Source organism: Petromyzon marinus, chromosome 5 (genome assembly GCF_048934315.1).
Source record: "Petromyzon marinus isolate PM22_M1 ecotype Great Lakes invasive population chromosome 5, UKy_Petmar_22M1.pri1.0, whole genome shotgun sequence".
Lineage (NCBI taxonomy): Eukaryota > Metazoa > Chordata > Hyperoartia > Petromyzontiformes > Petromyzontidae > Petromyzon > Petromyzon marinus.
The window spans coordinates 15,838,793-15,853,513 of NC_133671.1; positions in this window are offsets into that span (position 1 = coordinate 15,838,793).

The following is a 14,721-nucleotide window of genomic DNA, read 5'->3' on the forward strand; positions in this document are numbered from 1 at the left end:
GAGGGCTCAGGGTGAGCATCTACATCATTAGACCTCCTTTGCCAGTACCAAAATATAATAATAGGGTTTTTCCCCTTTTTTCTTTTTTTTTGGCGTTATCTGGTCGAGCACCAATTGGGTCGAGGCTCAACAGAAAGCCGTCCCTTGGTGTGGACCAATCAGTTTCAAGGACAATGCATATATTATCATAGTATGTTTTTTGTTTGCATTTTGACTGCAGGTATTGTGGTTAATGCAGACATGAATCCTTGTCAAAAGGTTTCAGTTTTGTTGCCAGAAAAAATGGGAAAAACCGTATTATTATATTTTGATACTGGTGTAGTGGAGTAGGAAGGTGCGTAGTGCAAACAGCGTGATTACATGATAACACAGACAGTATGGGTTATGTTGGGTCAGCCTGTAGCGAAGGCAAATACAGTGCAGGTTATGTTAGGGCAATTAAGCTGGGAGAGCCAAGGACGGCTGGGATTGGTTGGTGCTGTTGCCAAGGCTGGAGGGGCGTCTTGAAGTTTGGTGAGGGACAGGTGTACGGTAACGCGGAGTGCCGTTGGGACGTGGGTAAATTAATTGGGGAGTAATGAGAGCGGGGATAAATTGGGGAGTCGGCAATTGGAGGGAGGAGTTGAAGAGTGGAGAGAGCTTGGAGTGAACAGCGGGGAAATTGAGGTTTGAGTCAACAGTGGGGAATTGAAGTGTGGAGAGCTTGGAGACAGAGAGTTGGAGAGACAGAGTTTGGGAGACGGAGTTGGAGACGGAGCTTGGAAACAGCGTAGCGATAGCAGAGCTGAAGAAGAGAAGCAGCCAGCAGTGGAGAGAGCGTAGCGATAGCGGAGCTGAAGAAGAGAAGTAGCCAGCAGTGAAGAGAGCGTAGCGATAGCAGAGCTGAAGAAGAGAAGCAGCTAGCAGTGGAGAGAGCATCGCGATAGTGGAGCTGAAGAAGAGAAGCAGCTAGCAGTGGAGAGAGCGTAGCGATAGTGGAGCTGAAGAGAGAACATAGCGATAGTGGAGCTGAAGAAGAGAAGCAGCCAGCAGTGGAGAGAGCGTTGCGATAGCGAAGCTGAACAGAGACGATGCAGTTAGCGGTGGAGAGAGCGTAGTGACGGTGATAGCGGTGAACAAAGACGAAGCAGTTAGCGGTGGAGAGAGCGTAGCGACGGTGATAGCGGAGAGCGGAGACGAAGAAGTAGCGGCGGAGCAAGCGAAGTAATCGTGGGGGAGTGGAGAGACAAAGGTGGCGAGCGAGTCGAGTGAAGCACGGCAAGCGAGCCGTGGCGACCAGGATACTGTGGAATGTGGAGGACATGCTGAGAGTTGTAAATAAAGTGGTGTTCGAAGAAAGACAGAAGTTGTCTGAGTGAAATCGAACACTACACTGGCAAAGGAGGTATAATGATGTAGATGCTCACCCCGAGCCCTCATTACTTTGATAGTGCATTGTCTTTGAGCTGTACGCCTTTTGGCGTCATCTGGTCGAGCACCAATTGGGTCGAGGCTCAAAAGAAAGCCGTCCCTTGGTGTGGACCAATCAGTTTCAAGGACAATGTGTATATTATCATAGTATGTTTTTTGTTTGCATTTTGACTGCAGGTATTGTGGTTAATGCAGACATGAATCCTTGTAAAACGTTTTCAGTTTTGTTGCCAGAAAAAGGGGAAAAACCCTATTATTACACCAACTCTGTCCTCTCGTGGCTAGCAGACCTCCACATTGGCATTTAGCTCCTGAACATATTGCTTTTCCCAAGAATAGAATAAAATTCCGGAATATTTTCAATTGCACTTTTAACGATACCAGTTCCTCATTTTTTTGCCCGTAATGAAAGCTATTTCAATCTCTAACCTTTTTACGATGTGTTCTGTACAACGATACCCGCCCCCCTATTGCAAAGATCTACTTTTACTATTACTCCCCCGAATAAAAATAATACATGTTAAGTGAAGGTTTTCCATTACAGCTGTGGTTATTAATGAGAATAAGCATGCACCTGATGGATAGTAAATGCATTTAACTAGCAGGCTCAACAAACTAGCTCCTCGAACACTTGTACTGCTTTTCCACTGGCATATCCAAGCCACACCACCTTGGGGCCATCTTGGCATGGGTGATTTGACGACCGGCTTCTTGCCAAGTCGTTGTTTTTTAAAAATGTTTCAAAACTACTCTTAAAAATCTAACAGCAGTGCTTACTGACTGGTGATACCTGCTATGATTACAGCAGTGCATACTGTGGTGGTACCTGCTATGATTACAGCAGTGCATACTGTGGTGGTACCTGCTTTCATTGCAGCAGTGCATACTGTGATGGTACCTGCTATGATTACAGCAGTGCATACTGACTGTTGTGGTACCTGCTATGATTGCAGCAATGCATACTGACTGTGGTGGTACCTGCTATAACTACAGTAGTACATGCTGACTCTATAGCAGTATGTATGGACTCTATAACACAAAGTACTCACCTGACAGAGTGGCGTGGTGAGGCCTAGTCCCGTGCAGAGCCTCCGGCCTCGCCTAGATTGTCCAGCCGGCCGAGGTGGCACCTTGGCAGGCTGGGGCTGGGTTGCTACCCCTAACCCCCCCCCCCCCCCAGTCACGATCTCCCCGGCCGCTCTGCAGTAATATCTATGGCCTATAGTGGTAGCAGCTACCGACTGTATAGTAGTAACTGCACGCATCGGGGTAGGGGGGGGGGGACATCACACAGTGAAGAATTAACCTGAACGTTTAATGTATTTCTGTAGCATTTTTAACGCGAAAGAAAATGTTCCCCTCACTCCCACCGAAGGCGTGCAACTTGTAATGGGCCGTCTCCACTACCAAAGGCGCGTAAGTTGATATGGTCGTGCACGCATCATAAATAAATACATGGGAAGCACACAAAATCGCTAGTGAAACTAATTAAAAGTTTTACGGATGTGAAAAAGGGATAGCGCTTGCTCACCGCGGGGCTTACAGCGTGGTACCTGGCTATTGTTTTTTTACGTAAACCTCACCGTTTGAGAGCCAAGCATGCGACAACACACAAACCCCGCCACAAACCCACACACAATGTTTGACTTTTATATACTGTATATAGAGATATCATGGTTTTGTTATTATCTCATTCCGTGTAAAATTCTATGGTCCTAAATGTTGATGTTCGGTTGTAAATGGTACTGTAATGTTAGTTAATTGTGATTATTTGGGAGTTAATGGCATTGTTACATTCTTAACTTACTGCACATACACGCATGATTTTATTTTATTGATTTCAGACGAACTTTCAGACACATCAATACTCCTGACATAACTTTAATTTGTTTTGCTACCGAGGGTATCATTATAAGTGGAGTAGACTGTAAAACATTTTATTTTTACTGTTCACGAGTAAATTCCTTCTGCAATAAAAAATCATTGCACTATGAATCCCTAAATATGTTACAAATCACCCCCAACAGCCGATACAATACAGCACTATTTGGATGCAAAGAGCATCTACATGAATTCACATATTTAGAAGCTGTACACAGATGGGGACATGCCAAATTAGAAACTTTAACGAAGAGGGTTTTTTTTTTGCTTTTTAGGGTAGGAATGGAGATAGAACCCTATAGGACAGTGAGAGACCCACCATCTTCACCCCAATCATCCTCTTCAAAATATATTACTAGCTTTATTACCCGGCTTCGCCCAGGACTTGGATTCACCACGCCCGGCCGCCTTTGTCTCCCCAGTGGCGATGTTCACACACCACACCAGTTACTCGTTTGAGGCTGAGTCCACCTAGGGGAGGCCCAAGAGCGGTTAAAATAATTGTCACTGGTGGTGGCCGTGAGCAGGAATCGAACTCGGGTCGCCGGGTTCGTAGCGCAGTGCGCTAAGCACTACACTACCGTTCCCCTCCCACACACACACACGTCCATAGGTACACATACACGCGCTTGCAGCAGACACACACAACTTTCAGGGTGCGTACGGCAGTAAACGACTGAAATAATAAAGCAATGCTGCGCTAAAAACGCCTTAGGCCTGCAACACATTTGTATGGCACTGTACCCGCGGAGGGTTGGGGGGGGTGCGTGACATTAGCAGGCACACTGCGTTACGCTTCCGCATACGGGTGACATGACATGTGACGTCACAGTTCACTTGCCGTGCAAAATATATTCATTATTGCGCCCCCCCTCCCCCCCCCAAAAAAAAAAAACAATACAAAAGTCTATTTTTATAATTTGTGCATGGTCAACAGTCTGGAAAGTACCCACATGGCAGATTTCAAGTTTGTTGCATGTCGAGAAGTATGCTAAACATTTTGAACAGACACACATATACGTGAAAAACCTTACTAATTGGCTGTGTCGCGTGGTGGCGGGTTTAACGGCACATTCATATATTTGTAGTGAGTCCAACTGAGTCACAGACGTTATCTTGGGAGCAACACTATTTATTCACGTAACAATACGTAACATAACACAACTTATGCTCGGGTCTCGAATGCCCACCTAACCACGCTACGGCAGAACTAGACACGGTTCGCTATGCCGGCCCGGACCACGAGCTGGGTCCCGGACCGCGTGGCTCGAGGCTTCTTCTCCCCCGACGTGGATCTTCGGACACCAACACTTGAAGAACCCCGAGCTCCTCACGGAGCTCTCGTTATATGCCCCCGGGCTGGGGCTGGCTCCGCCCTTAACCCCGCCCACCTTCCAGGCTTCTCGAGCTCCCTCTCGAATGTTCCCGAGAGCTCTTCGGGACCACGTGACCGCGCCTCGGCCCCCGTCCACCGGTGACCCCCCTCCAGTATCGTCCGGTCACGTGACAACAGGTCAACCAGAGTATCATGCCCCAGGGTAACCCTGGATGGTTGACGCTCGCTCTCGCTCCCTCACTGGGAGCCGGCACCGCGCACTTCTCGCGGTGCCTTCGAGCTAACCCGCGCTCACCCAACCACCGCTAGCGTTGGTACTGCAGCCCGCAACCCGGGCTGCCCGCAATGGCAACATTACCGGCCATGACTTCGCAAGTCCCGGCACCACACAGTGACAAGTACAGTCACTACATATTTATCACGATCTAACCCCCAAAAAACCCCTGTATTGGGGGGGGGGGGGGGGGGTACTTACAGCTCCACACACAATCTGATGAGGTTTGGTTAATTTCTGATGATTGTAAGTGACATCATGGTATTTAAAGGGCTGATAACAAATGATGGATGTGTCAATGAATGATGACGATGTTTGGAGGATTCATTCACACTGCTGCAAACAAGCAGCATTGAGGCAGCAGAGGCTGTCGTGCTTGAAGCACCACCTGCCTGTCGAAATGCAATCTAAGAAAAACATGTGGAAGTAAAAAACATTCACATATTCTACATATACAATTAACGTGTGTTTATTTAAATGGCTACGGATATAAAATGTTATTTTAAATATCAAGCTTGAGGAGAGTCCCCACTTCCTAAGTGCTTCTAAAATAATGGCTCAACGTGTCTCATTTTCATCACTGGCAATGGCATTTGGCAGAGATCTGGTATATTCAATGGCATCCTTCTGTCAAACCTGACAATGAAATTTGCAGCTTTACATTTCTTAATAATATGAAAGACTTGACTCGGTTTCATTTACATTTCCTACGATGACTGTAAAGGCTGATGCTAGAGAGATGGAACCTACAACAGTTGTGTAGTGAACGGCGTGTAGAAGGCTTCTTATTTATTATGAACACACTGGGCGATACATTTATGTAACGCAGCTACACATTGCCGACCCTACCACACAACCCCATCATCGGCGTCCAACTTCGCAGCTGTCCAACTAGCCCAGTGACGGCGACGATGGGAGCATTGCATAAGTTCGGCCACGTGGTCGGACGATGAAGAGAGATGACAGCGAGCGGCGATGCAGCCAGGACCCAGGACCCGCAACAGCACCAAACCTCTGGTTCAGTCCCCCCTTATATACACCCCAGCACGGCCAAGCCACGCCTCCGGCCACGCCCCCTTCCAGAACCTTCAAGCAGGTTCCCGGAGCTTCAACTGACTCCGCCTTTCACCTTTACATCAGATACGCCCCCCTCATAATTAGGCATTATGTAATATACCCATAACCGCGATTACCCCTTCAGGTCGATAGGTGGCACCCTGGCATTACAGTTGTATACACTTGTAGTCCACTCTTAGGAAGCCACTGGAGCTATACACTTTTACATATAGATTGCTTTTTTGTGCTTAATTTGTTGTCCTTTCCCCACACCTCCGATTGGAATGGTTGGCTACATACAGTGCGAAAGAAGTTCAATATACACACGTTACACACGTACGTTCTGCAGACGAGTCATGACCAGCTCTCTGCTTCGCACGTTCCCGATTATTTCGGAGCCTCTGAAGCTGTTCAAGGTCACAGTTCCATGAGCAAACTTGGAACCGGTCACTGCCAGTTTTCCCTTTCTCTTGCCGTATTTTCTCACCTCTCAGTGTTGATGTCAAAGGTGCCTAGGTCATGTTTGTAGACGTCTTGAAATGGAAGCGTATGCGAATGTCAAGGCTTTGCACACAATGTACCATTGCAATGTCAGAATTTACGATGTGCACACACTCGAGCTGGAGTATTTTCCTGAAAGTGGATTTGCTTCAATGAGAGTTATTCAAGTTTTGCATAATTTAACTTGGAGAAGTAAGATCGGATCCAAGTTGGGAGCACATGAAGGTAGAAGGTGAGAGTGGAGAGTGAGGTTGAGTTCATCGAGTCGATGGCGATGTAGATTGAGCTGCGTGGCTTTCGTGCTGATTTTACCCAAGGGGCAAAGCCTTTGGAGCACCAAAGCACGAGGAAGGACAGTCCTTGTTTTTAAATGTAGAAGGAGAGGTTTCAGAAGTGAGCGGAGCCAGGAGAGAAGTGTCCCGCAAACGCCCACGTGGCTATCGATATGCTTAAGGCAGATAGGTAGTGGACAAAGGTGCCAAAAGCAGCAGAAAGGTTTAAGAGAACTAGGTCTGAGGAGAGAAGTTAATTTGTCACACATAGAAGGGCAGCTTCTGAAGAATGCCCTTGGCAGAAACAATATTGTACTGCTTTGTGGAGATCATGGAGGGAGCGGGATTTGGAAGAGTTAGGGGAGGATAACTCTTTTTAGAACTTTCAGATAAAAGTAGATTTGAGATAAGATTGAATTTGCACAGATGTTGGGACCAAAGATGCAAGGTCAGTTCTTGTACCATTGATATTTATCTAAGTGGACGTTTAGACTTTCCAGCTATTATCTTGGATATTTCCATGAGAAAACAATTGTGAGGAGTCTTCTATTAAAGTCAGTGACACCAGAATATTGACACTATCCCTCCTTTGGGCACTCTGAAACATTGATTGGCTGCAATCACACCATGTAACGTGCTGAGCCTTCTTGAATGGGAGCCTCAAATCCCACAGGGAAACAAAATATTAAAGCAATGTTGGCAATATTAGTTGACCTATTTTACTGATTTGTGTCAGCTATTTCAAATACACAGGCTTATTACGTGAAAACTACTCCAGGGAGAATAATAAGAAAAAACGACAACGTTCAGAAGGAATATATTTCGGGAGCGCAAACAATATGGCAATCAGTTGTGGGGGAACTGTGTAACCTGAGAGGGCTTTCTGGGTCAACATTAGTTAAAAAAAATCATCATAATGTATAGCCCTTTATGAAAACCACTGCTGGATGATGGTATTGTGGTTGTGTGATCACATACTTCACGACATTGGTCAGAGGGGGTTTGTTGAAAGAGGTGGGGGAAGAGGCGGGGGAGGGGTAGATATCCTTGACTATATTGGGTAGCACTCGCCATGAATTGTTAGTCGTGGTCCGTGAATCAAACCAATGCGGTTGGGTTTGTAGCGCATCGCACAGATCCTCCCTGCAATTAAAAAAAATTAAGCAGTCAAGTTTTTGTAAAAGTAAAAACATGCATCGAACCCGATGTTGTTATTAAATCCTGTTTGCCAAAATGTAATAACGATTAAAGGAATGCTAAATAAACGCCGTGATAATTCTGGCAGTGGAAAGGTCATGCGAAGCAAGATGAGAACATATAACAGTGAGATATTTAATTGAGCAATTAAATACATTCTTGTAAATTTTATGGCGAATTTTTTTTCTCTATACAATCCATGAAAATGTGTTTTTGTTGTTGCAAACAATAATTATTATTGTTGTGCATGCTGAAAGTGTTTTGAGGTAAACAGTTGAGGTTTGGAAGTGCAGGTCAATTAATCAGTATCGCAAAACATAAATTTTGTGCTCACAAATCTTCAAATATGTTAAGTATTTATCACACGAGCTTCACAAAAGTCAACTGCGCCTTAAAAATATGCCTTCCATTTTTTTTTTAAATGCCTTCAGAATGTATTAAATTATGGGTTAAAAAGCTAGTTTAGTGCTGCACATCCAAGGCTGGGACTGCATTTAAATGACCAAGAAGGACATGACCCCGTTCAATATCTGGGAATGATCTACTGGAATGCATGTTCACCAATTGCCTTGCTTTCACCTTCCACTAGATTTTTCCATGGCTAACTACTGTATATAAATGATTGCACGAGAAAATAACTGTGAAAAAAATCACGACTTGACAAATGTGTGACAATGCATAAACAATATTAAACGCAGTCCAAACCTGGCAAATGGAAATAAAAATGCAGTAATGAAAGAAGACTGAGTTGTTGAATTTATATGCTACGAAATATGTTTTTTTTTCTCCCATTTTAACATGTTTCAAGCCTATCTGGCTTGAAGGGCACTTTAATAACTTGCCTTTCATTCCGTATACGTTGGAAACTAAACCAGTGTTCATTTATGCCAGTTAAAATAACTGCAATTTTCTCTTCGAATGAAGTGGTCTCTACATGTTGGAAATATCTTGCCACAAGCAGCTACTTTACTGTAATTCCCTTTACAGCAAATTGTCCCATGTAGACTGCGCATAGTTGTACAAAAGAACAGGATGGATATTGATCGGAACTTCACAACGTTGTCAGCACGTTGCCGTCCCCACACTGATCTCTTTAAGACTTCGCCAAGCTCTTCAGTCCTAAGTAATTAACCCTATAGATAGTAGATAGCATTGAATAGCGAATAAACACTTAAGATATTTCGTAATCGTAGTTAAATGGAATGGTTTTCAAATGTGCTGTTGGGCATAATTTTTTTTTATGAAGATCGGTGTCGTTTTAGTTTTTAACCCCCCACGTCTTTATAATGTAGGTGCTAATAATGATAGACGGAGCATATAGACGTAGTGATGGTGAATTTGAAAGGTGATGTTATTTTTCACTTAACATTCAATATTTGTTCAGTGTAAATACAACGATTAATACAATTAATATTTGTAAAGTGTTCAAATTGCTAATTCGTTCATGTAACATTGATATTAATCCTTGTGCTAAAGACAATTCTGCATAAGAGGTCCAATGATTTATTCCCAAACCCCTCCTCCCCCTCCCAGTTATTCAATGCATTATCGTGATTCAGGGTCATGATAGATTCAAGTATCATTTATTTAGTTATTTGCCTTCGGTTTATTGTATGTTTTTTTCTTCCAGTTTTTCCTCTTTCGTTCAGGTTTGTTCACCCCATCGGCTTAAATATTACATCAGCAAGTAATTCTCATATAATTTGCTTTCATTGAAAAAAAACCACATTCCTGCATGTGTGATTCAATGCATCTGTCGTGAGCTTCAACAATTTATATTAATTGGTGAATCAGTACAACGCTGTATCCTCTACTTAGACAGTGTCATTGTTCAAAGCAGAACCCTTGCCTGTAAGGTTCTAGTTGCCTGTCACTCTTGCAAAATTCAATAATTTTTTTAGTACCGCACGTTAATTTGCGATTCTGGAAGGTCAACTATTGCTGAATAAAGACATCTCAACAGTTAAAAACTAACGTAAACTTTATTTTAAATGAGGAAGCAGGAAGTAAAAAAAGTATTGAACGCTCTGTTGTAATTTGTTTTGTCCGTACTGTATTTCAGCTTGATATAGAGGTAAAGAATGTCCCCGTGTTCTTCTTGCCAAAACGTAACTTGATTAACAAGTGATGCTAATTGTACCGCTAGATGCTTCTGACAAAGTGATTTAACTACGCATTAAATATTTAAATTATGCCACGGGACTTCGGGCTGTCGGATAATTCAAGTGTGGCTGTGCAAAATTGCATTTCAAATCCCACGCAGCGTCTTCACGCTCGAACAAGCATGGGGCTCAGTGCTCATCTCCATCGGTGATTCTGAGCCAGTGGCGAAAATTCCACAATCTTATATTGGGGTCCAATCTCTCAATAATGAGAGCCACTCTTGACTATCCAGTGCGGTACTTTAATGGCCTTAACGAGATGATGGGCTACGTCAAAATTGGAGTCACGTTCAAATGATGAGATTTGTGTTTCAGTATGCTTATAACAAATACCCAACTCTGATGGACCAGCCACTGCATCCGCATACCTGAGAACTGCCTTCACTGCCAGGTCCTTTACTCACAGATCTCCAATGGGCAGCGGGCGAGGGGGGGGGGACACAGGAAGCAGTTCAGGGATACCCTCAAGCCCTCCCTGAAGCGTGGAAATATCAGCCTTCAATACCAGTCGGAGCAGCAGGCTGCCGACCGCCTAGGATGGCGCGGCTGCCATTCACCAGGCCGCGACCGGCTTCGAGACCCAACGTTTCGATGCCGAAGCAGATCGCCGCCAAAAAAGAAAGGCAAAAAGGAAGCCAACTTGGCACTGCGGACCTCACTTCCACCTGGGACCGCGTGCCCTCAATTCCCAAAGATCTGCGAATCCAGAATTGGATTCCTCAGCAGCCACCTCAAGAGCCACCACTAAACTTGATGGACGTCATCCTTGAAGCCCCGAGGGGCTGCCGACGATATTGCCTGGGTGGATAATAATTGACTTGTGAATTAGCAGTAACAGTACTGCCGCAATATAAACCCAGCAGAGACAGATATATCTAAATTCGTCTAGATCTTCATTGTCCCCATACTTAGGGTACACAGGCCTTGCACTGGTGACACCCTCACGATTATTTAACTAACCATAACATGCTTTAGGTTTTCACGAATATAGTCCCACATAAAACGTGCACACGAAAACATTCGTAAACAGAAAAAATAGATTAAAAATAATTTCCAATTCATTGTCATGTACAATATATGGAAATGATAACGCTAACGCAACATGATTTTTGATAAACTTCAAATGGCACTGTGCTTAAATCAAAGTGGCAAGATTTAAATGTATTGTGCCCAGCTCAATTTTCAAATTACTGAAACAATATTTGCAACTACTGTATTGAGTAGTTTGCTTGGCTTGAATAGAGTGTGTGCATGAGAGGCCAATAACATTGAGTGAGTTATGGATTCATATCTTCTAGCATACGTAAATATATGATTGCAATTTAGTACTGGCATATCCGTAGAAGTGGAAATTCTGCAATATCTTTACGTGTGAGTAATTGTTAAAGCACATCAAAAAGTTAGTTTGATTCATTGCAGGTGTACTTTCTAGATAAATATATTTTTTATCAGAGGTTTTTTGGTTTATACCTGCGTGATGTATTTTTCATCATGCCATTAAGTAATGTTACCCTCGCATTGATTTGTTTTAATCTTTTTTTTAAATCAAAACACTATGAAACCGTTTGAGAAATGCGATCATCTCTATTTCTAATTAAATCAATCGAATGTCTTCACGGGACAGACTGGAAGTGAACCCCCCCCCCCATAAATCATAAATAGGCTTGCCTCTTCAGGGTTAATTACTTTAAACGTTTTTGTCATAGCATATAATGCACTTAATTGCACCGTATAAATGAACTAATTTGCTACGTGGGATGTAAACGCACGTGTGTAACAATTCCTTTTAAAAATACAGGTATGCATTGAGCCGGTTGTAGAAGCTGCAGGAGGACTGGTGGGTATTGGCATACTGTGCTATTTATGTTTATGGCATGTAGCGTTGTGGCAAATAGTTGAGTTCATTTTGTCTGTAGCTAGAAATGTAGTCAATATTTTATTTATACGTAGGAATAAATACGACATTGCAATCAATATCATTTCGAAATTGCTCTCATACGTATATCTGGATCGTTTATTTTAACCCATGAAGCATCATTAGGTTTTAAATAGCGAGAATAACAAATGCATATTATTACATTAAGGTTTTCATGGCATCACCATTATTGCATCTTTGTAAATTATCAGTAATGTATTTATTCACGCAGCATTGCTGCGCATATCATTGGCAATATACGGTCATTAAATCTGTATCGCTTAGTTGACAAAACTCTTTGGAAAAGCATTGCAGCACTGTGTGTATGTGAAACAAAAGGATTTTATTTCGACATCAGGGTCCTTACACCGGAGCCTTTGTGTCGTGTCCCGAGAGTGACGAACAAGCTGCTTCATCCCAACCCCTCGCGGAGAGAGGCAGCGAGCGAGGGAGAGAACCCAAGGTGAGACTGACGGAGAGTCCAGCAGCAGCAGTAGCGAGTCCCCACCTTGTCTTTATTTATGCCTGTGAAGGCGACGACTGTTGTGATTGTGAATCTACAGTACTATATTATCGTGACTTCTACCATGTGTGTGCGTGTTCATACTTTAATACAGTGTTACGTTCAGTCAACCTTTTAAAACGAGCAAACGATTAATCATAAATGTTTGTTAAAGTATCTATCAATGCTGCTTTGCTTGAACTAAGAACCAATTAAAGCTCAGTTGTTCCACGAGCTACGTATAATTACTCTCACGACTCCTGTCACCACGTGGGACTTAGCCCGGTTGAATGATAAAATATTTCTATACCCATAGCAGTGCAGCGCCTACAATTGTGACGATGTCCATTCACGACCGCATGTGGTGACCATTTCTAAATCAATAGACACCCCCTTGCTAACTGGAGCACATGCTGCCGAGATGACTAAAGAAGCCGTTAAGAGCCCTGAGTGAGGGAGTGACGAGGTTATATGAAGGTGCTAGGTGTGTAAAAGGCATGTTGACAACGGGAATGAGTCACCATGAAGCCATTGTACATTTAGCCTTTGTAGAAAACACTGAACGCCAGTTGAACAACCCAAAAAAACCTCTATTATGGACTGAATGCCATGTGTTACCTTGCGAAATCTGATAGTGGTCCAAGTGGTGACATTTCTCATCTCTGCCATGTTTTTGAGTTGTATGGACAGCAAAAATGAGCTTCAACTTTATTATCAATATAATATAATACATTTTAGTAAAATGGTAATGTAAATGGTTATCAAATTTAATATACGTGTATATGCAGCAGATGCTATTTTCACGCATAATAATTTGCACCACATTTTAAAAACTTTTTTCTATTCGAGGTGATAAATAATAATTTTTGTCACATGATCATCATTTGCTTTGGTAAACTACACATTTATTAATATAAATAAATTCATTCATACTCAGCTAAAAATTAAAAAAATACATTTGGTGAACTGTGCATCTCAGCTTTGGTCGCACGTGGACATTGTGGGTGAAAACAATTACCGTGGCTATATGTTTTTCTTTCTCTCTGTCATTTAAGATATGGTGAAGAGTAAACACGCACACTTGAGTTGGTGATCTCTAAATGCATGCCGTCCATTTCCGTCCAAAGATCACCGATCGGCTTACGTTGGCAAGTGCGATCGGTTACCACGTGACAATCCTTTTTCTTTCTGGTATACAGCTTTGAGTATCCGCAGTGACGATTAAATGCACGAGGGAAACACCAAGATATTTTGGAAAAAATTGGCTGCTCTGTCAAAAAAATGGCTAATGTCTGCAGCAGCAGCGCATATGGCGCAGTTTGACCTGAGCACACTTGCAGAGATGACGGCGAGATGGGGATCATAAAAGAAATAACGCCCGAACCCAGATCATTACGTTTGCAGACCAGACTGCAGGCTGCGGACTGGCAGTGACCCCTTTTAAGATCCATGTAGATGGTGGTACTCTTAGGAGCATGTGGCACCTTGGGGATTGGTACCAGCCACTGGTCACTCACTGGTCTGTGCGGTCTATATTGTTTCATGTTCGGCATTCTCCCGCTGTGAAGTGGGGAAGCCTGAAGCCATCTGTTATCATAAGCATTATTAATGGCCTTGAATATTGAAAATGTGCACGCTTGATGGATTTAAACAAGGCTGTACTCCACGCATACTCTGCAAATGCGGTTGTTGATCCTGGTGTATTTTTGCGCAACGATGACCACATCGGTTTCGAAGCTGGCATCATGTGAAACACCACTTTGTGTATCCTGTTCCAGGTTACAGGGCGGTCCAGATGTCTTGTGACCTCTCCCCCCGCAATTTAATTGACCGCCCCCCCCCCCTTAACATTGTTTTCTTCTGCGTATTCTAATCATTAACTGTTTTAAATCAACCTTATCTTAAAACATGTTAAGTTTTAGAGAATTAAATGGGGGGGGGGGGTCACAATAAATCTGGACCATGCTGTATTCTGAGTTCAACGTCATAAAAGGCACCAATATAGTGTTTAAAGCCCTGAGTCAGCGGTGGAAATTACACATTTTCAGATCCACAAGATGATCACTTATTTGATGTTTGTGTATCCCGGAAGGGTTAAGGGCTCATTTGACCTTCAGCTGGTACATGCACAGAAGGTGGTTGCGCTGTATATATATCTCAGATGTGTTTTCGCGTTGTGCTGTGCGTTGTTCTGCGTGATGTTCGACGTTTTGCT